A 27,990-nucleotide genomic window follows, 5' to 3' on the forward strand; every position below is an offset into this window, starting at 1 on the left:
ACATATATCTTCTATAATTCACTATAGAAAATGTCTTATACAAAAAGAAGTTGCATTTCTGGGCTCTTTCTCTTGTTCTTAGTGTTGGGAAAAAATGCGGACAAGCATAAAAATATATATGGTAAAAGTAATGGAAATAAAATGGGAAAATAATGACACCAAGAATTTTACGTGGAAACCCTTCTAAATAAGGGAAAAACCACGGGTCAAGAGGAGCAACTGATATCACTATAATAAGGAATTTTACACTGTATAGTCACGAATACTATATTCAAAGTGACTACTATACACTCAAAAGGAATAACACTCTTTTGATTTCCACCTTACTAAAATATCCCTCACACTCTATTTTTCTTCACAGACTACTTTTCTTGTATAGTCTATGGAATACCTCACTTTGCTCTCAAAATGGTGTTTTCTCTCTAACTTGGTGTATTTCACAAATGAGCAAAGAGCTCTCTATTTATAGGAGAAATCTACTCCTAATTATGTCACCAATAACATCATGAAAATACCAAAGTTTCAAACTTTGCAACTATGTAGTTATCTTGGTAAGAATTAGTTGGTATGTAGTTGTACCAACTTAAGACTTTAACAAAAATGGGGGCTGGAACCCCACAAATCTCCCCCTCCAGTCCCATTTACCAGAAGGAGGTATCTCCAATTTCTTTAGAGAGAGCTCATACCCACAAGTTCTTTGCATAACTCGAACTTGTCTTTCGGTATCACCTTAGTCAACATATCTGTAGGATTTTCACTTGTGTGGATCTTTTTGACGTGAAATAATTCACTCTCCACTTCCTCACGAATCCAATGATATCTGACGTCGATGTGTTTTGTTCTTGCATGGTACATGGAGTTCTTGCTCAAGTCTATTGCACTCTGACTATCACAATAGACAACATACTCCATCTGTTGCAATCCAAGTTCTTGAAGAAATCGCTTTAGCCATATCATCTCCTTGTCGACTTCAGTAGCCGCAATATACTCAGCTTCAGTTGTAGATAATGCAACACACTTTTGCAACTTCGACTGCCATGATATAGCTCCCCCTGAAAAAGTAAACAAATATCCAGTAGTGGATTTTCTGTTATCAAGGTCACCTGCCATATCAGCATCTGTATAGCCCTTCAAGATTGGATCTGATGCTCCAAAACACAAACATTCATCTGAGCTTCCTCTAAGATACCTGAGTATCCACTTCATAGCTTCCCAATGCTCTTTTCCCGGATTGTCGAGAAATCTGCTAACAACACCAACTGCGTGAGCAATATCAGGTCTAGTGCATACCATTGCATACATTAGACTTCCGACGACGGAGGAATATGAAACTTTGGCCATGCTCTCTTTTTCCTCCCTAACTGTAGGACACATCTTCTTGCTCAACTTCATATGACCAGCAAGAGGTGTACTAACAGGCTTAGCATTTTTCATATTGAAGCGCTCTAGTACACGTTCAATGTACTTCTTCTGTGACAAATAAATCTTCCTTTCATCTCTGAGACGAGTAATTCTCATGCCCAAAATTTGCTTGGCATGACCCAAGTCTTTCATAGCAAAAGTCTTACGCAACTCTTTCTTCAACTCATCAATCTTGGAAGTATTCTTTCCCACAATCAACATATCATCCACATACAACAAGAGGATGATAAAATCATTGTCAGAATTTTTTTGTACAAATACACAATGATCTGAAGAAGTCTTCTTATAGCCTTGCTCCCTCATAACAGATTCAAACTTTTTGTACCACTGTCTAGGAGCTTGCTTTAAGCCATAAAAACTTTTTTTGAGTTTGCACACAAAATTTTCTTTACCTTCTACTTTGAAGTCCTCAGATTGTTCCATATAAATATTTTCTTCTAGGTCACCGTGAAGGAAAGCCGTCTTCACATCCATCTGCTCAATCTCTAAATTTAGACTAGTAGCCAAACCCAGAACAGTACGAATCGAGGACATTTTCACAACAGGAGAAAATATCTCGTCAAAGTCAATACCCTTCATTTGACCAAATCCCTTAACAACCAATCTAGCTTTGTACCTTGGCTTCAAGTTGTGTTTTCAACTTTAACTTTGAACACCCACTTGTTCTTCAAAGCTCTCATGCCCTTGGGAAATTTTATCAACTCATAAGTGTGATTCTTATGCAGAGACTTCATCTCATCTTGCATGGCTTCAATCCATTGATCCTTGTGCTCATTTTCCATGGCCTCATCATAACATTTAGGTTCTCCCCCGTCAGTGAGTAACACATACTCATTGGGTGAATAATGAGATGAGGGAATTCACTGCCTTATGGACCTCCTGAGCGGAATATTTGATTCGTCCACAACTTCATGAGCAGGAGGATCATCAATAACAATATCATTGTTATTATCAACATCAACATGTTGATTCGATACATGATTATGGGCGTCACCGTGATCATCAAACCCAAAACATCATGCATACTTGTGTGAGGAACTTCTTCTAGATGAATTATAGCATAAAAACTTGAAGATTCTAGCTTCTCCGCTTTGTCAATATCTTCAATTGTTTGATTCTCCATGAAAATAATATCACGGCTTCTCACAAGTTTCTTCTCAATTGGATCATATAGCCTGTAACCAAATTCATCAAGACCATATCCAACAAAGATGCACTGCCTTGTCTTGGCATCTAACTTTGACTTCTCATCTTTCGGCACATGTACAAAAGCTTTGCAACCAAATACTCTCAAATGGTCATAGGAAACATCCTTTCCATACCAAACACTATTTGGTACATCACTTTGCAAAGCAACAGCAGGAGATAGATTAATAACATTTGCAGCGGTCAATAGAGCCTCACCCCAAAATGAGCTCGGCAATTTTGCTTCAGAAAGCAAACATCTAACTCTTTCCATCAAGGTCCTATTCATCCTCTCAGCCAAACCATTTAGCTGAGGAGTCTTCGGAGGAGTCTTTGGTGTCTAATGTCTTGATGCTTGCAGTATTCGTCAAATGGTCCACAATATTCACCACCATTATCAGTACGAATACATTTCAGTTTCTTTCCAGTTTCTCTTTCAACTGAAGCCTGAAACTGCTTGAAGACACCTAACACTTGGTCTTTAGTCTTCAAGACATAGACCCAAAGTTTTCTGAGCAGTCGTCAATAAAAGTGACAAAGTAGAGTGCACCACCCAATGTCCTTGTCTTCATTGGACCACATAAATCAGAGTGCACCAATTCAAGCAACTCTGTCTTTCTTGAAGGAGGGTAAGACTTAAAGGAAACTCTATTTTGTTTACCAGCCAAGCAATGCTCACACTTTTCTAATTTAGCACTTTTGAAATTTGACAATAATTTCTTCTTGGCTAGAACATTAAGTCCTTTCTCGCTGATGTGGCTAAGCTTCTTGTGCCATAACGTTGAAGAGTTATCGCTTTCAACCACATTCACCATATCAACACAAGCAGAGGCCGTAGTCCAGTATAGAACACGACGTTTGTTACCACGAGCCACAACCAAGGAACCCTTAATGAGTTTCTATTTTCCATCACCGTTGGTACTAACATATCCTTTATCATCCAAAACACAAACAGAAATCAGGTGTAGACGAACATCAGGAGCATGTTTCACATTGTTCAAAACTAGTTTAGTCCAACACTAGTTTTCAAACAAATTGTACTAATACCAACCACCCTAGAAACAGTCTCATTACCCATACTCAAGGTTCCAAAATCACCAGGAGTATAGGAAGAGAAAAAATTCTTCCTTGATGTCACGTGAGAAGCGGCACCAGTGTCCACAACCCAGCTTGACTCATCACAAGCAATATTTATCATATATGCATCAAGGACGGTAACAAGATCTTCAGTGGTGACGGTGGCTAGGCAATTTTCATTGCCATCTTCTTTAGTTTCCTCTTTGTTTTTATTCTCCCTCTTTAACTTTCTGCAGAACTTCTTTGTGTGCCCTTTCATGCCACAATGATAGCACTCAATATCCTTAAGCCTGCCTTTGGATTTGCTCCTATTTTGTTCTCTATTCTGAGAACACGAGTTTTGTTTCTCCCCTTGGAGCCAGTTATCAGGACTCCGACGAAGAGGAACCTTGGGATTTTCTTCTCATCTCTTCGTTCAAGACACTACTCTTGGCGGAATCCATTGAGATCACACCATCCGGAACAGAATTTGACAATGAAGTTCGAAATGTTTCCCAAGAGTCTGGTAGGGAACCAAGTAGAAGCAAGCCTTGAATTTCTTCATCAAATTTGATGCCCATAGCAGATAATTGGTTCATGATCCCCTGAAAATTATTCAGATGGTCTGTCATCGGAGAACCATCATGATACTTTAAACTCAACATCTGCTTTATCAAGAACATTTTGTTGTTGCCAGTCTTTCGAGCATACAAACTTTCAAGATGCTCCCATAGGGATCGAGCATGTGTCTCCTCAGAAATATGGTTCAACACATTATCGTCAACCCATTGCCTAATGAATCCACAAACATGTCTGTGCAACAGATTCCACTCTTCATCTATTTTATTATCAGGCTTTACAGTGGTAAAGACTGGTTGATAAAAATTCTTGACATAAAGTAGATCTTCCATTTTCCCCTTCCAAATGGCATAATTAACACCATTCAAAGTGACCATTCTACTTGTGTTGGCTTCCATCGTTTCCCCCCCCCCAAAAAAATAGTTATTGCAAACCAAAGTAAATCTTTTCTGATGTGGAAGTTCAGACTGTGCTGCAACCACAGAGCATACTCAGATAAAACCTTGGCTCTAATACCAGTTTGTTGGGAAAAAATGCGGACAAGCACAAAAATATATATGGTAAAAGTAATGGAAATAAAATGGAAAAATAATGACACCAAGAATTTTACGTGGAAACCCTTCTAAATAAGGGAAAAACCACGGGTCAAGAGGAGCAACTGATATCACTATAGTAAGGAATTTTACACTGTATAGTCACGAATACAATACTCAAAGTGACTACTACACACTCAAAAGGAATAACACTCTTTTGATTTCCACCTTACTAAAATATCCCTCACACTCTATTTTTCTTCACAGACTACTTTTCTTGTATAGTCTATGGAATACCTCACTTTGCTCTCAAAATGGTGTTTTCTCTCTAACTTGGTGTATTTCACAAATGAGCAAAGAGCTCTCTATTTATAGGAGAAATCTATGTTGTGTCGTAATTGTCCTATCTTTAGAAAAATCACTTTTTTGAAATATTCTAAGTATAAAACAATTTGAGAAATACTTAGAAAGAGTCGTCACTTAATTTTTTAAAGAAATTAAGAAAACTTATAATTTCCAAAGATTTAAACAGAAAAAATCATTTGAAAATACCAAAGAGGGTTCGGGGTTCAATTTACACTTCGAGAAGGGTTTAAGCATTCGAAGTGTCCGCTAACATGCGGTTGACCTGCGACTTGACTTAAAATATATTTGACTATTTTTTAGAAATAACATAAAAAATCTATAATAATTTACACTAATCGATTAAGTTTGAAAAATAACTAAGAAATGAACCATTTTATTCTATCTTTTTAGAGGAAGAGACCTAAAATGAAAAAATATTTGAATTAAGGTGCAAGTGATTAGAAAATTAATAAAAACTAGACTAATTTATTTAATTCATTTCAGAATAAATTAAACCAATTTAATAAACATGACAACCATTTCTTATTAGCTGGTTAACCTTTTTTGAGAAAATGACTAAGTAAGTAGTTATAATAATAATTTATACTATTAGATTAATTTTGAGAAAATAGTTAACAAATAGCAATTTTTATTATTATTATTATTTTTAGAAAATGGGACCTTAATTGAAATAATTGAATTAGAGACAAGTACTTAGAATATTAACGAAACTAAATGAGTTGGTTTTTATTTGAGTCATTCTTGGTTTATGAAAAAAACTATTTTTAAACTAAAATATATATATATATATATATATATATATATATATATATATATATTTTATTTTTTTTATTTTTTATTTTTATATTTTTTTTGACTAAAGATTATAAATGAAAATACAAGAATTGATAAAATAAGTTTTGTTAGAAACAAAACAACTCAGATGAATAGTTCGTCTTTTGGGGAATTCAACTAAGTTAATTAAAAAATTCTAAAGTTAGAGTTAAACAACAAATAATAAGTAATCGCAATTAAATAATTAAAGCGTAAGGGAAAAATTGAATTTGGGCCTTTCTTGGGCCAAATTCGCTATTTTTTTGGGGTTTAAACAAAACCCGTTTTTGGTATACAGCTCATGTATATCAGTGTATACGAGCCTGTATATCAGCTCTTTTCGTGTATTTCTTGCTTCCAAACACCTGTATTTCACTCCAGCCCTGTGTCCTCGTGTTTTCGACCTGTATATCAGTGCATACAGCTGTATACAACCTCTTTTTGGGCTTTTTGAGATCTGTTTCAGCTTCTTTTATAACATAGATTTCCTCTTCGAATTCCATATGCTCCCAATGACGAGGTTGACTCGATAAGAGGGAGTTTTAGGCCTCCGAGGCCCATTTGAAATGCGAGGTGTAGACATGAATACATAGGACTCACTCGGACATACATAAAGTGGACAAATAAATACAAATTAGCAAATGGAATAAGAAGATTGATTGATGTACCATTTTAAACTAAAGGAAACTTTGGCATTTTCATTGCAAATTCAATTGCAGCTAACCTTACACACCAAGAATGGGAAGAGACCACATGTGAGCATTATTAATTTCCAATCACATTGCATTATCATCTAGGGAAATCAATCACAGCACATGGTATTATTCCAAAACACATTGGACACTTCTAAATTTTTGAGCTTATTTGAAGATTATATACTAGCTATGTGATGAACAGATGGGAGAAGTTGAAACCTTGGCAAATCAAGCATGACGGATTCATCTACATCCAAACATCAAACTATGCTAACTAAGAAGACATAACACAACCGAATATGCTTAAGTTAACAAGAAAATGTAAAACAAATGCACTTAGTTTAAAATTAACTCATTTAACAAGATGACATTTCCCAAATGCTAAAAAGAAACCAAACTTCCTGGGATCAACCACACTTGTTCGTTCCGCTAGGAAATATTACATTGGTATTAATAATCAACCGTATGGGGGCAACACTATGATCTTGCATGCTTGAATATTGTTAAATATATTAAATTCCTAGATCACACAATCACAACAACAATCAAAGGAGGCATTCTTGACAATAGCCACTGAAATAAAACATGCAATTATTATTAGCTTTTAATCAATGAATGACTATGTATGTTGACAATAGATTGCTTGCAATAAAATCTTCACTTTTAGGACAAAAAGATAGTAAAATTTGATAACACAACGTGGCACAGAGGCTCTTATAAACTCTTTTTTTTTTTTTTTTTTACACGTTATTGGAAAACAAATGAGGCATAATTTGATCTTTTCCTTTGCTTTAAAAAAAAAAAAGGCCATAAACACGACATAACAGAGCTACAGGGATTAACATGGGGGCTTAAATAATTAGCAAGCCATATAATGAGCGATTAATACTAAAAAAAAATTCATGCTTCCAAATAATTTCAAGGATGAAACTTTAACAAATTAAAACCCGAAAAATAATAAGATATTCTATACTAACTTTATGGCAAACGACTATTCACTTATACAAAATTACTAAGTAAAGGAGGTAAAGATTTGAGCAAATCTTAGGCATCAAAGCAACGGAACTCGAACAATAATGGAGAAAGGAGGAAGAGGACGACTAAACATTAATTGAATTCAAGCTAACTTAGATACAAACAATACAATTTCGTTTTAGCTCATTTTAAGGGTGTAGAAAATAAGGACATATATGTAAAATTAACATGGTAAAACACTTTACATGGAGGATTTAATAGAAGAACATATGCTCCAACAGAGTGTAAATGACCAGTTTATTGATTCACTTTTACTCGGCCTTAGTTAGTAAGAAAGTCGAAATACATCAACTCGCAAATGCAAAATAACATAGCCTACGCAACAAACGTTTATTAGAACACAGATTCTATAAATACAACGGCTAATATTAATCCCTAAAGAACAAATGCCATGAAGAAAGAATAAAATAAAATAAAATAAAAAAAATAAGACAGTGAGCACTCAATTTATATTATTTACATTAACGGAAGTAATAAGTAAGTTACGAACATCATATATCAGATTAGAGATGAACTATCTATGGAAGATGGTTTCGAACTAAAAAAAATAATCTGAATTGCTAATCACAGCTAACAAGACAAGCTAATAGTAACAAAACAGAACGCACATCGTCTGAAAGGAAAGGACGAGAATATTACCTTTTCCGGAGCAGCGATACTAGGACGACGAGCTGAAACAAGCGATATCAACACCACAAGTGAGATTTCGATAAACTCCGACAAAGTTTCCGATGAATTTCAGTTAAGCGGCGAACGAAAATAAATAGAAACCTATACTTCTATATTCAGTCCGTAATCCCCTCTAAATGGCACCAATACCATGTATTTATAGTTGAAAATAAAGGTTTGAATTCTAATAGCCATTTGAGCGGGAGATGAGAGATTGATGGGAGAGAATGGAAGGAAAAACAAGCAAGATAATAACCTACCCCGACAGATCTGGATTCGATGTGATACATCTTGATTCGCATCAGATTTAGGTGAGATTTATCTTAGCCAAAGTCAACAAACCTTGTTCCGAGGCCTGTAATCTTTGAAAATAAGGAGAGGGACTGACAGGGGTGATGGGCAAATGAAGAAATTAGGTTCTTGCTTGACTTTAGAGTTTTTTGGGAAGAAGAAAGGGGAGAAGAGGCGTGTGTGAGGGTTGGGAAAGGTGAAAGAGAACGTTTGAGCGTGGATGTGTGTACAGGTTTTAAGAACAAAAAGATGGTCCTTTTTTTTATTTAAAATTTGGCCACTTTAATTGCTATTCTAACCGAATTAAACTTAGATATAGCCAAATCGAGTCAACATTAAAATAAGATGAATAATTATCGATTAATTATTTGAGCTTCTTAATTTAAAACAAGAAAAAATAATTATCAAGACTTATTCATTATTTAAAATAGAGAACTAATTATAGAAAATCATAAAATTCACTAATTCAAAGAAATAACTGTGTAATTATGCTAAACATTATTTTTAGGCTATTTATTAAATATTTGTATAAAAGATGAAAATTATATAAACCAACATATAAAATTATATAATTATTTCTGGAAAAAAAAAATAATAATAATAATAAATAAATAAGAACTAACCAAAACTAATTAGAAAGAGATTTTAAAACATATATTTTTTAGGATTTTTCAAGACGATTATTTCAAATTGTTTGAAATTTAAGAAGCTCGAAATGATTAATTTATATTGTGGAGGGTCAAAATTGGGTGTCAACAACCTACTCCTAATTATGTCACCAATGACATCATGAAAATACCAAAGTTTCAAGCTTTGCAACTATGTAGTTATCTTGGTAAGAATTAGTTGGTATGTAGTTGTACCAACTTAAGACTTTAACAAAAATGGGGGCTGGAACCCCACACTTAGCTCTTGCTTGTGAAGCGAATTCCGGGTTTATAGGAGTTAAAGATTCTCATTTTGAACTCAATGGATCCCCTTTTCTATTCAATAGTTTCAACTCATATTGGTTGATGCATGTTGCTGCTGACCCTACTGAGAGATACAAAGTTACTGAGGTTCTTAAAGATGCTTCTACCGCTGGTCTTTCTGTTTGTCGTACTTGGGCTTTTAGTGACGGAGGTGATAGAGCATTACAAATATCACCTGGTGTTTATGATGAACGTGTTATTTAGGTATAGGACGTTTGTTATTATAGTTTTGATAACTTTTTTGCATTATCACGTTGTAATGCATGTGATCAGTCCCTTGATTAGATATACTTGTTCTAAATTTAGGGTTTGGATTTTGTGATCGCGGAAGCTAAGAAATATGGTGTTCATTTAATCTTGAGCTTTGTAAATCAATGGAATGATTTTGGAGGAAAAGCTCAATATGTTTGGTGGGCATGAAATGCAGGAGCTCAGATTAGTAATGACGATGAATTCTATACTCATCCTATGCTCAAAAAATACTTGAAGAACCACATTGAGGTATATATGGGGTAATTATTATTTAATACATATAAACAACTTTTTTTATTAATAATATTATGAAATTGTTATAGAAAGTGGTTACAAGGTTGAATAGTATTACTAAAGTTGCTTACAAAGATGATCCAACAATTATGGCATGGGAACTTATGAATGAACCACGCGATCAAGCTGACTATTCAGGAAAAACTGTTAATGTAAGTCCCAATTCAAGTTCAAATAAATTGAATTTTAGAAATATCAAATCTATGATTGACGTTTTTTACAAATATTGTTTTAGGTTTGGGTTCAAGAAATGGCAAGTTTTGTGAAGTCATTAGACAACAAACACTTGTTAGAGGTTGGAATGGAGGGATTTTATGGTGATTCAATTCCTGAAAGGAAGTCAGTTAATCCTGGTTATCAAGTTGGAACAGATTTCATTAGTAACCATCTTATCAATGAAATTGATTTTGCTACTATCCATGCATACACTGACCAATGGTAGTTTTTACATCTTTTCCCTACATACAATTTCATATGTTTTCATTATATAGGTCTAAATATTTCTTTATATCGATCGTTATATGGTGTCTAGACAAAGTGATGAAGCACAATTGGTGTGGATGGTAAAGTGGATAACAAGTCATTGGGAAGATGCAAGAAATATTTTAAAGAGATATATATATGAGTAGTGTATATAGAAATGTGTATAATTTGGCAAAAGAAGGTGGAACAATGGCAGGAAGTTTAGTATGGCAACTAATGGCACATGGAATGGAGAATTATGATGATGGTTATTGTATTGTTTAGGGACAAAATCCTTCAACTACACAAATTATTTCAGACCAAGCTCATGTCATGACAGCTTTGGCTCATGTTTTCAATTGAGTGAAAAGGCATGAGGATCACCATTATACAATAATCAATTTATAAGTGGATTTGAGTGATCTTAAATCCATCATTTTTAGTATTGTTAATTTGAGATGATATTACCAAACATGTTGAAGTTGATTAAACTCAAGAATGTAATTGAACAAATTATTTTAGTAAAAAGGAAAGTTATGTTTTATGTCCTCTTGTTTTTATTTTGAGTTTAATTTTTTAGTTTGAAAGCAAAGATTAAGAACACTAATTTTAATTCACAAAATAATACATGCAATTATATTGCTATCAAGCATATACAAACAATAAAAAGAAAATTAAAAAAACAGAAAAGTCCACTCCTGCAATCTTCCACTAAGTCCGTCGTCTATGAGCTCTGTTCATTGACCTTCTCATTTTCTTGGGATAAATGCCTTCAAAAAATTCAACAAACCATTCTGGTATACGATATTTAAACATGAGGCTCCACACAACAGTTCCAACAACTAGTCCACAGCTGTAGCCTATGACTACTGATTCCCATGTAAATCCACTAAAAAAATATGACTCGTCTTCAGACTCCAATGGTTGAGGAATAGGGGATGGATCATTCGTTCCACATTGCTTTGATAAAGGAGGACCACATAAATCAAGGTTTCCACCATACGAGTCATTTTCAAATGTGTTGAATTGTGGACCGTGAGGAATTGGTCCAACGAGAACATTCTGAGAAAGGTTCAACTTTTCCAGAAATGTTAGCTTTGTCAATTCCTGCGGAATCTTTCCAGTGAGCCAATTCCAAGAGAGATCTAACGCTTCAAGCTTATTCAATTTCCCCAATTCCATTGGAATATGACCTATGAGATTGTTATGGGATAAATTGAGTAGCCAAAGTGAGCTGAGATCCTTTAGTGTTTTCGGAATGACACCTTCAAAATGGTTGCTCGAGAGGTCTATGGTTGTCATAATTTTGCTGATTCTTTCTAGCTCAATATCCTGGCCTTTGATCACCAAACTCACGGAATCATCATATGATGTGTGAAATTGGATCATAGATGGTTCCATGTACTCGATCTGTCCTGTGTCTTCACCATCTAATTTAATCATTGCCTTGAAGTTTCCAAAAACCTTTGCAGGGAGTGAGCCACTGAATTCGTTACGCGAAAGATCAAAAATTCGCAACTTGGGAAAGCAAAGTGTAGTCTGACAAGTAGTAATTGGTCCATGGAACACATTGGACTTTAATATTAAGACCTGCAGTTGTTCAAGTGTTCCTATCCAAGCAGGAAATGTGTCATTTATAGCGTTATTCCCCATATCAAGAACTTCTAAACCACTACAGTTGAGCAACGACATAGGGAGAGTTCCTTCAAATTGATTGCCATTCAAGACAATGGTTCTCAATGAAGTGTTCTGCGCACATAATGGGGGAAGACTCCCTGTGAAATTGTTCCTTCTTAAGTCCAACACTGTTAGACTAGACATGCTTCCCAAGCAACTTGGAATCGAGTTACTGAGGTTGTTGCGTGATAAATCTAGCAATTTAAGATTGTTCATGTTACAAATGGATGAAGGTAGTGGACCCTGAAGGAAATTAAATTTAAGATCAAGATACTCTAGATTATGGAAATGAAATTGTTGTAGGTAGCCTGTTAAAGAATTATGCGAAAGATTTAGGTAGTACAAGTTGTCCCACCTTATGCGGCTAAACCAGTTTGGGATTTGGCCACGAATCTTATTGTTAGAAATATCCAAGACCCAAAGTGTCTTCACATTTCTCAACAAGTGTGGAAAATCCTTCAGTTCACAAGATGCTAACCGCAAAACTTCTAAGCCAGGGAAAGTGATTTGTTTTCCCACATCGACGGTGATGTTATTTGATGAAAGGTCAAGGGTAGAAAGGTTTGTGAGATTCGAAAGTGATTGAAGCAAAGAACCACTGAGTTGATTATGGCTTAAATCCAGTCGGGCTAGCTTTTGAAGCATGCTAAAATTATTGGGAAGTGGGCCAGATAGGGAATTACTTGACAAGTCTAAGTATTGAAGACGTGTCAAGCTTACAATTGTAGAAGGAAACGAACCGATGAATCTGTTGTTACGAAGATATAAATAACGTAGCTCTTGGAAGTTTGAAAAAATATCAGGAATTTCACCTGAAAAGGAGTTGAATGAAAGACGTAGAAGTGTGAGCTGCTTCAATTTAGAGATTGTGGAAGGAATATGGCCAGTGAAATGATTATTACTGAAATCCAAATACCAAATTTGTGTAAGATTGCCAATGGAATCAGGAACGCGGCCAGAGATTCCTGTGGAAGAAATATCCAACTCCAACAGAGTGTTGCTCGGGTGGATCTTTGGCAAAACTCCTTTGAGAAGATCATTGTCACTCAAATAGAGCCTTTCCAATCCTGGCAGAAGGAAAAAGCTCTCTGTGAGAACACCTCGCACATTAGTACATGTAAGATCTACATACCTTAAGGAGGAAGAAATATTCACAGGTATCGGAGATGAGATGTTGACAAGTAAGAGAGTTCGTACCTCCAGATTTGTGAAGTTCTGAAGAATTGTTTCAAATGTTCTCTCATCAAGTTCACATCCATAACAATCAAGTTCAAGTGAAACCAAATTGGAAAGGTATGATATTTCTGTTGGGATTTCCCCTCCAGAGAAAGAATAAGAAAGGTTGAGATGCCTCAAATTCCTCAATCGGCCAATGTTATGCGGGATTGAAGAAGAATAGAAGTCATTGTGGGCAAGGTTTAGTGTCTGGAGATGATGGAGTTGGAAGAGGCTGCTATTGGGATGAATAGTTCCAGTAAGCAGACTGCAACTAAGGTCCAATCCGATAACATGACCGGTTAACATGTCACAAGTGACCCCGTCCCAACTGCAGCAATCCCTACTCTCATTCCAAGACTTCGTTTTGGGGATATCAACATATCTCTCATATTTCATATCAGTATCATAGCTCTCATGTTGCAGATGAGTCTCAACCAAACATCTAGGTCGGTCAGAGATTTGAAAGGATTGTTTGAAGTGAAGCAAAGCAAAAGCTTCAGTGGGAGAGCAAACATGATGCATCATCACAGAGGAAGAAGAAAAGCTTTCACTAATTACCAACAAAAAACAGACAAGTGAATAAAAGAAAAACAGAATTCCCATCTTTTTTTTGTATTCAACAAATAACAGAATGTTCTGTTCTTACAAATCAATCATCATTATCCACATATATATACTAGTTTATGAGTTACACTTGTGTAACTTTTGTGAAAATATTCCTCTAATGAGTAATAAAATGCAATAACTATATAAAAAAAAAAAAATTAAAAGTATTGTGACAAGAAACATTAAATGAGGGTCATATTTTATTGTTAAAAAATTAATTCCTTTCATGCTAGTAACGGTAAATTTTTAGTTACTAGTTGAAATTTCAATCAAGTCACCAATTAAAAAAATGTGTATTCAACAAATAACAGAATGTTCGTTCTTACAAAACAATCATCATTATCTACATATATATATACTAGTTTATGAGTTACACTTGTGTAATTTTTGTGAAAATATGCCTCTAATGAGTAATAAAATGCAATAACTATAAAAATAATAATTTAAAGTATTGTGACAAGAAACATTAAATGAGGGTCGTATTTTATTGTTAAAAAATTAATTCCTTTCATGCTAGTAACGGTAAATTTTAAATTTTAGTTACTAGTTAGCAAAATTTCAATCAAGTCACCAATTAAAAATACATATTTACGATATTCAGAAATTCATATAAAATCGAATTAAAGTAATAGAAAGAAAAACAAACAATAAAAAAAATAGAGAAGAAAAAAATACAACATACACATTCTTGTTAGGACTTTAATCATAACAATATAGATGGAAAATGATATACAACATCAGTACATAATTTTTAGAGTTTTTTTCCACACCTTCTCCCATAATCAATCAAAATTCAAGAATCTTCTTCACCGAGTCAAACTAAAACATGAAAAAAGTAGTATATATAATTAACATTAAGCTAAGAGGTGGAAGGTGCTACCACCTAAGCAACCCCCTCTTGTCCATACTATGTGCAATTGTGTATTACACATGTCTAGGATACTACCTTCATGATTTGAACTCAAAATTCTATCACTTCCCAAAGAATTTGTGGAGATTGACTTGTCTATCGTGTATTATATTCGTAGTTTTATTTTCCCGGGTATCACAAGTGTATCTTGTGCTTCAAATACCGCTTTATTTTGTTTTCATATTGTTCATTCATCTGTATGTTATACTACTCTTCTTTTCATATTATTTTATTGTTGTTATTACTCTAATTTTCGTAATCCCTTTTTCAAAATGCCTGGCCATGCTTTATTTTTGAGTCGAGAGCCCTCTCATAGAGATAAGGTCTGTGCACATTCTACTTTTCTCTAGACCCCACTTATGATATTATACTGAATATGTTATAGTTGTTATTGACTTGTCTATCGGACTGTGAAGTAAAACATCCAGACAAATAAAATGGGGTACTGGCCCCCCATCTACCACAAACTAATTTGTGGTTGCAAAAAAATTCTCCCCAGTGTTAAGTCAATTTCCAGAAAGACTCAATCAAGTCTATAAATCTTGGTTGCTAGTACTAATTATTCCATATTTGTTTTCTCTGAATGTTGTTTTCATTTCGAGGTCATCGACTTTCTCTGCAGTGTGTGTTACGCAAAACAATGTGAATTGGTCCCGTTACGTAAACACACTGTAGAAAAATTTGGTGCAGAACTTGTAACAAATTTCCAATGAAAGATACTATTGCTTGACTAAGTCAAGTGAGAATGTTACAGTGGAATTTTGAAGTCATTGAACCAATAAGTGGTTCATGGTACATTCTACATATTTTAATTTGAGACCACAAGATATCAAAAAAAATAAAATTACTTTTTTAAATTCCATGTCAAGTCAAAACCATACAAGCATACTGAAACAGAGGGATTAGTATCTAATTCTCAGATAAGCCAAAACTTATAAAATACTTCAGATTTACCTATAAGCTGTTACCAATTACCATATTTGCTTCTAAACAACTGATGTTGTTGGATATTTTTGATGACGGACATAATTGGTTGCTCACATTACAACTTGTATTTTATTCTCGAAAGCAACCTCTCTATCTCTACCTCATAGAGATAAGGTCTCTGTACACTCTACTTTTCTTAAACCCCGACTTAAGGGATTACATGGGGTATGCTATTGTTGTTGTTGGTGACTTGTCTATGGAAGTGCGAGGTTTAAATTGAAGAAAGAAAAGTAAAATATCCAGACAAATAAAATGGGGTACTTAATTTCCCCCTCATAATTTGTCACTTTCCAAAAAGACTGACCAAGTTTTTCAGTCTTGGTTGATAGTACCAATTATACAATATTTGTTTTGCTCAACTTTGGCATAAATTGAGAGAAAATAATACAACTTTGGCATCACTAAATACACAACTTGTGGTCCATGAATGAGTACTAGTCACTTCTAACAACTCGTTACTCATATTTTGTAGTGTTTCACAAGACTTTTTAGAAAACGGAGAAGACTTGAGAAAATAATTAATACTCACCTATGTTCTAATTTTTCTCTAGATGTGTATTCATCTCGAGGTCATCGACTATCTCTGCAAAAACTACTGGGAAACAAAGGGAGAAATATGATACAGTTCAGCTAGCTTCTCTGGAATTGCTAGGTAGTGGACCGGATAGGGAATTACTCGACAAGTCTAATCTTTGTAGACATTTCAAGCTTAAAATGGACGGGAAAATGAACCGATAAAGCTGTTATTAGAAAGACCCAATTCAGGTAGCACTTGGAAGTTCGAGAATGCATCCAAAAATTCTCCTCCAAAAGATCTAAAAGTGTGAGTTGCTTCAATTTAGAGATTGTTGAAGGAATAGTCCCGTGAAAGATAACTACAACTAAGGTCTAGACCGATAACAAAACTCGTTAACATGTCACAAGCGACTCCATCCCAACTGCATCAATCCCTACTCTCATTCCAAGAGATCGTTTTTGGGAAAGAATCGCCTCCATATCACTAAGTCACAGGTTAACAGGTGGCTCATTCTACTAAAATAACACATATAAGTTGCTATCAAAATATATACTAACAACAAACAAAAAATTAAGAAGAAAAAATAAAAATAAAAGTTCAGTTAGTTAACAAACTAAAATACATCACAAAGACACTTAGTACTTCCAATCTTCAATTAAATGCGCTGTCCCGGCCTTCTCTTCTTTGACCTTCTCATTTTCTTGGGGAAAATGCCTTCAAAAAAATTCCACAAATCATTTTGGTTTATGATATTTAAACATAAGGCTCCACACAACAGTTCCAACAACGAGTCCAAAACTGTAGCCTATGACTACTGATTCCCAAGTAAATCCACTTAAAAAATATGACTCGTCTTCATCTTCTTCAGAGTCCAATGGTTGAGGAGTATGTGATGGATCACTCGTTCCACATTGCTTTGATAAAGGAGGTCCACATAAATCAAGGTTTCCGCCATACGAGTCATTTTCAAATGTGTTGAATTGTGGACCGTGAGGAATCGTGCTGATTCTTTCTAGCTCGATATCCTGGCCTTTGATCACCAAACTCACAGAATCCTCATACGATGTGTCAAATGGACCCTCATCAGATGGTTTCATGTACTTGATCTGTCCAGTATCTTCACCATCTAATTTAATCATTGCCTTGAAGTTTCCAAAAACTTTTGCAGGGAGTGAGCCACTGAATTTGTTACGCGAAAGATAAAAAATCCGCAACTTGGGAAAGCAAAACGTAGTCTGACAAGTAGTAATTGGTCCATGGAACACATTGGACTTTAATATTAAGACCTGCAGTTGTTGCAGTGTTCCTAGCCAAGCAGGAAATGTGTCATTTATAGCGTTATTACCCATATCAAGAACTTCTAAACCACTACAGTTGAGCAACTAATAGCTATTAATCATAGAAAAATTAATTTAGAGACATTTATATTGCAATTTATATTTTTTAAATAAAATTTGTAAATATATAAATTATTTAAAATGTTTTTACTCTATTATCTCAATTTATTTGACATAAGTAAAATTTGGGAAGTTGACTGATATTCATTTTATATTTTTTTTAAATTACTAATTATTATAATTAATAATATTAATTACATAATTTCTAAATATGAAAATTATTAAAATTCTATTAATATTAAATGACAAGAATGCCCTTTAATAAGAAATTTAATTCCAAGAAACACACATTTCATCGTCAACATGTGTGTTCTAGCCTCTTATACTAATGTATAATATAATATAATATATGATATAATATAATGTAATGTATAATATATATTATTAGTAAAAAAAAAGGTACATTTAGTTATGTTATTTTAATTTTGACTAAAGAAAAATTTATTTCTAACTTATTTTATTATAAATAAAATGTGTTTAATAGTATATAATATATATAAATATATTTTTAAAAAACTAATCCATTAAATAAGAAAAGAGCATTTTTGGATAAACTATTAGCGATACTGATAGTTAGGGGTGTTCACGGTTTGGATAAAAACCGATCCAAACCGAAAAACCGAACCAAATCGATAAAATAAAATCGATTTTATTTGGGTTTGGTTTTAGATTTTTGAAAACCGATAGTATTTGGTTTGGATATGATTTATTCAAAAAAACCGAAGAAATAACCGAACCGAACCGATGAATTATATACATATATTTTATTAATATACATACTTAATATATTGTTTTTATAAACAATTTTAAAGATCTTATACATATTTTCATTAAAATTTCTTTATAATTTACTTATTAAAAACAAAAATGCCCAAGATGAAATATTTATCTTATTGATTTCATGTATATGAGTGTCTATGACAATTCTTTGTGAGACTGAAAATGTTATTGTTTCTTCCTTCTAGGCCAATATAGTGAATTTTAAAGCTTTTATTGATAGTAAATTTAGTGATCGAAAATTCAGCAATTTAAGTCATTCTAATTATTTTTCATTTTGAATGGATTGTTGTCACTTTTTTCACATTTTGAATGATTTGTTTCTTTTATTTTTATGTATGGTTAATAACTGAATAACCGAACCAAACCAAACCGAAACCGATAACCACCAAACCGATAAATAAATATTATATTTGGTTTGGTTTAGTTTGGTTTTAATAATTTAAAAATCAATTAAATTGATTTGATTTTAATTTTAATCAATAACCGATCTAAACCATCCGTGAACACCCCTACTGATAGTTTTGAATCAAATTGTGATAAAGAGAGATATTTTTATATTTTTCAATTTAATATAGTTTGGATTTTTTAATAGTAAAATTATTAATAAAATCTAAATGGATAAAGACATCATGGGAATACGAGAAACCTTATCCATCCTCATCATTGTCACGTCACACTCTATCACTACAAGATAAAATTGACATATTTCAGTTAGCATCCTTTATTATTATTACTATACTATAAAAATAAAAATAAAAACATTAATGTAAAAAGTTTATAATAATATATATATCCTCCTTCAGTAACCATTTTTTTATATTGTTGTTAGATATTCATCTTGAAGCTAAAAAAAGATACAATGTTGGCTATATTTCACAAGGCATTTGCTCATCCTCCTGAAGAATTAAATACTCCTGCATCAAAAAAATGCTTACTTCCTCAACAAACACTTCAAAAACTCATCTCGACTCGTTCATTTGACACCTCTTATGTTACCTTTGGATCGGAGATGCTGCTGCTCTTGCTTTTGTTCGTCCAAATTGCACTTCCTTGCTCAATCACACACAAAGGTAAAATAATTATTACAAATTTTAGTACTTTTTTCGTTATATTTTATGTGATACTGTTTAATTTGTGATACGATAAAATTGTATTATGAATATCCTTGTATTAGGGTATAGGTGGCTTAGATCGCACTACTTAGGAGTTGGAGTGAGTCTTTTTTTGTCTAATTCTGTGTGAACTCGAAATGCTTAGTGAATTATGCTGCCTAATTAGAAAATTATATTTTTTGTTAAGAGATTTATACACGAAGATATAGAGTATTTCAAGTACTTATATTATTAAAAACTAAGATAAACTTAAATGGACTGATATGAACACTAAAGATGACTCCAAATTAGCTACAAATTTGGTCACTTGTTCATTGCTAAATACTTCGTCTCGTTTAGTTGTCGTGTATATTAAAAATAATTATTTTTATATATTTCCCAATTTAATGAATCAAGAAAAAAAGTACTCTTGATAATGTTCAATCCATTATGTCAATGTATAAACCTTTGAAAAAGCTCAAAATTAGCCCATCATCACAACATTATAGCCTTTGATCAAGTGAAGACGGGGTGGAGCCTGTAGCTCAGACGATTAGAGCACGTGGCTACGAACCACGGTTTCTTTCTCCTTTTGCTCTAGATGATCCTCCATCAAGTAATTGTCACATTAATTGGCAATCACTTACTCAAAATCAAACTAATGATTTCTTTTGCACCTCAAAGTTGCTTTAATCAGTGTCGAACCACTGACAATGGAACGAGGACGACTACGATGATGAATGTTTATGGCACTGTCTCACAACGCCATTGGGGAAAATGGGTAGCAGAGATTCGCTTTCCTCGTAAAAGAACTAGATTTTGGTTAGGCACGTTTGGAAGTACTGAAGAAGCTGCTTTTGCTTACGATGTCAAGGCCTCTAGGCTCAGAGGAACAGATGCACGTCTTAATTTCCCACATCTGGTTTTGGCCTTTGATATGTTCAATTCTTGAAAATTTGTTCTTGTTCGAGAGCTTAATTTGTTTTGTCGTAGGTAGAATCAGAATTTGAAATTTATGAGTTTGGAACTAGTGATTGAATTCATAGCTTATTTTAGTTATTACTGAATTCACAATTACATATTTGATGAAATTTTTAATAGGGAAAAGAGACAAATATATCCAAATTATCGTAAATGGTATGCAGATACCCTCTGTCCTACTTTTAGGACATTGGTACCCCTACCCCTACATTGTATTTAGCATTGTAGAGATTTTCAGAAATTTTTGAAAAGGAGTGGGCTAAAGATGTCCTCATTCAAAGCAACGTACCACATAAACAGTTAAAGCACACAAGTAAAAAGACAAATATCGCGTCCTAAACATGCATGTGACCCTTTTGTGCCAAGGATAGGCCTAGCGAATTGAAGGATGTATATGTCTTTTTAAGCCAATTAATTATCCCCAAAATATTTCATTAATAATATTCAAAAATGTTGGACAAATATAAAATTTGGGAAAAGAGTTCGAAAAGTAAATTACAAAACAAAGTACAAATAAAGCAATCCCACGCAGGGGATGATAACAAACTTCAAGCTTCTCCTGATCCTTCACCAAGTCTGGCCCTCTTGGCGATGCTGACCTCTTCCCACATAGCATATCTGTTCGCCCATAGGTGATCTCTTGCCAACCGAGCCCCTTCTTGATGTCTGAACCTCTCGACCGACTGAATCTGCTGCTCCATGCTATCATCTAATTCTGACATACATTACCTGGATTTTTCTAACTCTTGCTTCAACTGAGCTATGACTTTGGCGTCTTCTGAGTGTCGACGTTGATACTCCAGCTCATTCCTATCAAACTTCTCTTGGAGTTGATGAAGTCGGATTTGATGCTTGGCTCCAACATCTGCAATAATATGGGGAACGTTTGGATCGGGTTCGATAGTTCCGGCGAGACTCTTCTTTAACCATTCTTTGTAATCCTTAGAGCATTCCGGACGAAACCTATTTGGCACCGGCTCGCCCAATACCCTTCGAGTCTTCCATAATTGAAGCATTTTTTTAGTAAAAGCGACTTCGCCATTTTCATGATCCGTCACAAATCTTGTCATGTCTTCTATCTGAGGAAGCTCTTGTTTCCCTCCTAGCTGTCTAAGTACTCGAGAAGGAGCATATGGCCGAGTTCCTCTCAACCCAGCAAATATCAAGTAGGGGGCCTTTCCACTTCGGATCACAATTTGTTTTGTTACTACCAAACATTGGATAGACCACTGCACATTTTCCTCTCTCAAACTCTGAAGTCTCGGGTACCAAAACTCTTGGCCTCCAGTCCTATTGAAATGATTACGTTGCACCCACCAATCGTGACTTTCGAGCCTGTTCGGTCTTTCCAAGGGATCTGGTTCTGTTGGATCATGAGCTTTGATCAAGTGTCGCATCATCCACCATTGAAGTATCAGGTTACACCCTTGAAAGAAACGTGTGTCATTTTTACACCTATCCAATGCCCTGTAAATGTCAGCAAGGATCATAGGAGCTAAATTGTAGTACTTTCTTACAGGCCCGTAGCTTACTCCATTAAAAATAGCATGCGTAACCATTACTACACTTGGATGGATGGTGTAGTTTGGTCCTTGGGGAAACACCATTGTCCCAAGTAGACATATCGCAAAAGCGAGAGGGCGTGTTTCCTTCCATTTTTCTTCTGAAACGAACTCATCTTTAAACTTCTCATGAGCTCTTGCGCGTCCAAATCGATAATACAACTTCCGAAGTGGAATATTTGACCCGAGCAGCTTGTCCATCCATTCAGCTTTGACGAGTGACAATTTTTCTTTGATTTCGACAAAATCCCATACTTTTGGAAAGAGAAGATCAGTATCGGGTTGGTGTTTCCTCTTGTTGCACATGCCAACACTCTCGTAACTGGCAAGAACTTCATCTATAGTTGGAGTCAACTCTACTTCCCCAAATCGAAATACCATGTTGTCTCTGTCCCAAAATTTCACCATCGTTCCAATCAAGTCGGGGTAAGCCACCATTTCCATTAATGACGGGAGATGGCCTATATGTCTTTGAACTTTCTTTTTATCTTCCTTGTTCATGAATTTCCACCAAACTTGGAGGTAAGGATCAGGAATAGTCACCATTCGGGTTCTCAACGGCTCAAACGTCGGATTCATCCTACAAGAAAAACAAACAAAGGTAATTAAACCCCCACCCCCACCTGATAATTGATTTGTTTAAAAATGACATATACATCCTTCAATTAAAACATATAAGTATGATTGTCTTTTTATTGGCAAATGGGCCAAATAGACACAAGGTGGGCTTCTAATGGGCCCAACACGCCTTGGGTGTTGGGTCGACCTAGTTCAAAATGCGCTAAAAATTGGGATTTGGTTTCGCTCTACGCTAGTTGACTAAGAGTGGCTTTGAAAGACCGGGAACCCAAGTGGACAACTTAGGCTGGAATTCACGACAACCATTGGACGCATGACGTACCAATAAATTGCCGATCCTTCCGAAAAAGGGTTGAGTATAAAAAGTTCGACTGCGATTATGCAGAAACCGTCCTTAATATACTATAATATAATAAGAAGATGCCATGAAATGCAATGACAGTTATATTAATTTAAACATGTTGAGAGCAGATAAACAATTTAGCAATTAATACAATTAGTCAAACAAGTCAAATCTTATGGTTAGAACTTGAATACTCCCCAGCAGAGTCGCCATTTCTGTTTTATTTAAAAAAAATGTATATACAAGGAAAATGACTGAGTTTTTAAAAAGTCGATTAAACTTATGGTTTAAGAGAAATCGAATTTCGAAAAGAACAGAGTCGCCACTTAATTTTTAGTAAAAAAAATCAAGAAAAAATCAAAGGTTTTCAAAAGATTTAAACAGATAAAATCAATTGAAAATAAAAGGGTTCGAAGTTCAATGTACATTCCGAGAAGGTGTTAGGCCCTCGGAATGCCCGCTAACTTGCGGTTGACCGACGATTTGACTAAAAGTGACTTTGACTAATTTTTGAAAGTTTAACCAAGTAAAAGGAAACTCATTTTTTATTATTATCATTTATTTTTATTTTTATTATTATCATCTTAATTATCTTAGGGAAAGTAGGACTAAAGGGGGGTTTTTCTAAGGGGAAAATAACCTAAGTGACAAGATAAATAAATAAAATTAAAGCTAAGTGTGTGTGTATATATATATATATATATATATATATATATATATAATAAGTGAAATGACTATCTTTGGGAATTTAATCAAATTAAACCATGAACCAAATAAAAGCGTTAGTCAAATACAAATAAAAAGCCAAGGAAGGAAATATTAAATTCGGGCCTTTGGCCCAAATTCCCAAATCTTGGACCTGTTCTATTCTAAATTTTACCCAAAAAATAAGGGACTTTGGCCCATTTTCGTGTCCAAAAACAGCGTATACACTGATTGTATACAGTCGTATATAGGCTGTATACTGGACTGTTTTCTTGTATACCAGCCCATACACTAAATGCATACACTCCATTTCATCTCCCGAACACCTGTAATTCCGTTTTTAACCATGTATACGCTGTCCTTTGACCTGTATATCATGTGTACTGCTGTATACAAGTGTATACTACTGTATACAGCTCCTTTTCGAGCTTTCCCAGACTGTTATTTCGCTTCCGAGATCTGTACGCTAGCTTCCTTTTCACCGCAAAGATGAGGATGACTCGAAAGACTCAAAGATATGCAAGGGTGGAGTCCGAATAGACTCGAATTGGTGTCATATGTAACAAAAGAAAGGGAGAAAATTAGTAGAATAACCCGAAAATAAAATAAGAAACCATTGAACACCATTTACAACAAAATATTGAACTTAACTTAAATGATCCTTAACTAACCAACTGGGATAGGAAATTACAAATATGATCAATTTGATAAGCTAGAGACAAGTGAAAACAAATCACATAACTCCTTAAGGACTCATAAATGACCAGCTATTAAGAGAAGATAGTCACATTTAAGGAATTCATTAAATTTATTTATATGCTACAGGGAATAATATACTACCGCATAACTCACGGCATTTTAGATTATAACACATCACACTTACTCGAATGCTAAGACTAGCAAAGCACAACTTGTATTGTTTAAAGCGGATAGTAGAACAACAGCGAAAAAATTAAAATAAAATCAAGAGCCAACCAAATTATGAATTCAAATAAATTTAAACCGAAATCTTTAACAGACACCTATGAGATACACAAACAACGAATAATAAATCAAGATTAGTACTGGTAGCTTTTCAATCCGGCTAAAATAGCAACGGAAATTGGGTTTGAAACCAAATATACACAATAAACAAGCAAACGACATGGGCAAAAAGGCAATGTTCATCTGTAAAAATAAAATAAAAATCAAACCAACAGAATTCACAATAGTCTATGATGATGAATTATTTTTGAAAGAATTAAACATTGAAAGCATTTTAAAATCCATTACTACATAAGAAGAGAAATACCATTAAATTAAATACATAAGCAAAGCCATGTATGAGTCGAGATTTGGATAGAATATCACCTTTTTGAGAGCAGCGAACTGAGACAAACGGGAAGAGCACAACTCCCACCACAATTAATGAGCTTAACGTCGCCGGAAACGAAATCAATATGAACAATAATTTTCAACTGTATCTTCTAGTTCTCAAAATTTAGGGATTCGGAGAGCCTTTTAATTTCTCAAGCGAAAATCACTTATGATGAACAGTTTGTATATTTTCCAATCGTCAAAAAAAATCCCCTAAAACAATAAAAGAGGTGGGTATTTATAAGAGGAAAGATTGGAATAAAAAAGGAAAAAACCGGGATTCCATCCGAATTTGAAATTTGAATTGCTCTCCAAGGATAAGGTTGCCAGCTTTACTCTGGTACAAATCTCCAACGGATTCAAAGAGGGGACCGTCGATTTGAGGAGCAAGGACACTTGAGGCGTGGGATTTTGACACCTCACAATTCTTGCAACGGTCTTCGTACAACTAGGGGGGTGACGCGATGGGTTCGGGTTCGCGTTGCTGGACTGGAGCGATTTGTTGGATTTCACAGATGGGTTGCGATAATTTCTGGGCTGCTGGACGCAGTGGGCTGCTGCTCGTTCTGGGTTGCTGTTCGTTTCTGCGAAGAAGAAAAGGAAGAACGTTGCAGGTGGGGGTCGGTTTGGTGTATGCTGTGTTGTTATTATTTGTTGGGTTTTGAGGAATTGAAAGGGTGGGCCGAATCAGCTGAATGGAAAACAAAAGGAAGTGCTGGGATTATTGGTGGGTGAATATTGTGTTATTAGAAATTGGTTGGGTTGGAGAATAAATGGAGTTGGGCTGATTGTTGGATCTTGAGAAAAGGCCCAAAATTTGGCCCTTTAAAATTGAATAAGCTAGAATGGGATTTAAACTTTGGCTATATGAATCTAAATTATAGCCAAATGTAGTCAAACTTAGTTGATTAGGATAAACTCGACTAGTAATTAAACAAGATGAATTAATATTAATTAATTAACAAGCTTCTTAATCTTAACGAAATAAAAATAATTAACTTAATTATAAACTAATTCATTTAAAATATAAATCATTATATAACTAAACTAATTAACTAAATATTTAGTCAAAACAAAATTAATCTTGACGAAATAAAAATAATTAACTTAATCATAAACTAATTCATTTAAAATATAAACCATTATATAACTACACTAATTAGCTAAATATTTAATCAAAACAAAATTAGTCTTAACGAAATAAACTAATTAACTTAATTATAAACTAATTAATTTAAAATATAAACTATTATATAACTAAACTAATTAATTAAATATTTAATCAAAACAAAATTAATCTTAACAAAATAAAATAATTAACTTAATTATAAACTAATTAATTTAAAATACAAACTATTATATAACTAAACTAATTAACTAAATATTTAATCAAAACAAAATTAATCTTAACGAAATAAAAATAATTAACTTAGTTATAAACTAATTAATTTAAAATATAAACTTATTATATAACTAAACTAATTAACTAAATATTTAATCAAACAACATCTTTTGAGATGGTTTTCGAATATTCATAAAATATACTAATTATATACATAATTATTTAAAACATATATATTATTTAAAAATTTATATAAATGACAAAACTACTTTAAATGACTTGAAAATTATTTTGAATTTTATAAAGCCAATTATTTCAAATCGTTTAGAATTTAGGAAGCTCAATGATCAATTTATATTGGGGAGGGTCAAAATTGGGTGTCAACAGTCATTAGACAACAAACACTTGTTAGAAGTTGGAATGGAGGGATTTTATGGTGATTCAATTCCTGAAAGGAAGTCAGTTAATCCTGGTTATCAAGTTGGAACAGATTTCATTAGTAACCAACTTATCAATGAAATTGATTTTGCCACTATCCATGCATACACTGACCAATGGTAATTTTTACCTCTACTCACAAATTCACATGTTTTCATTATAGATCTAAATATTTTTTTTATAGGGTGTCTGGACAAAGTGATGATGCACAATTGGTGTGGATGGAAAAGTGGATAACAAGTCATTGGGAAGATGCAAGAAAAATATTAAAGAAACCTTTAGTGCTTGCTGAATTTGGAAAGTCTAGTAGAGGTCAAGGATCAAGAGATATGTTTATGAGTAGTGTATATAGAAATGTGTATAATTTGGCAAAAGAAGGTGGAACAATGGCAGGAAGTTTAGTATGGCAACTAATGGCACATGGAATGGAGAATTATGATGATGGTTATTGTATTGTTTTGGGACAAAATCCTTCAACTACACAAATTATTTCAGACCAAGCTCATGTCATGACAGCTTTGGCTCATTCTTTCAATTAAGTGAAGGCATGAGGATTGCCATTATACAATAATCAATTTATAAGTGGATTTGAATGATCTTAAATCCATCATTTTTAGTATTATTAATTTGAGATGATATTACCAAACATGTTGAAGTTGATTAATTAAACAAGAATGTAATTGAATAAATTGTTTTAGTAAAAAGGAAAGTTATGTTTTATGTCCTCTTGTTTTTATTTTGAGTTTAATTTTTTAGTTTGAAAGCAAAGATCAAGAACACTAATTTTAATCCAGTGGAAATTCACAAAATAACACATGCAATTATATTGCAATCAAACATATACAAACAACAAAAAGAAAATTAAAAAACAGAGAAGT

The 27,990-nt window shown here is 33.8% G+C and overlaps 1 protein-coding gene and 1 pseudogene across 1 annotated transcript in view; one reads left to right on the forward strand and one right to left on the reverse strand.

The window, feature by feature from the left end:
- Positions 1-27,990, reverse strand: part of LOC125811818 (NAC domain-containing protein JA2) — a 70,551-nt gene that overhangs the window by 28,807 nt on the left and 13,754 nt on the right. The window lies entirely within an intron of this gene.
- Positions 31-27,651, forward strand: LOC125811816 (mannan endo-1,4-beta-mannosidase 1-like; annotated as a pseudogene).

The sequence above is a fragment of the Solanum verrucosum genome, unplaced genomic scaffold, assembly GCF_900185275.1.
Source record: "Solanum verrucosum unplaced genomic scaffold, falcon-dt-bn FXZP01000238.1, whole genome shotgun sequence".
NCBI classification, from domain to species: Eukaryota; Viridiplantae; Streptophyta; class Magnoliopsida; order Solanales; family Solanaceae; genus Solanum; species Solanum verrucosum.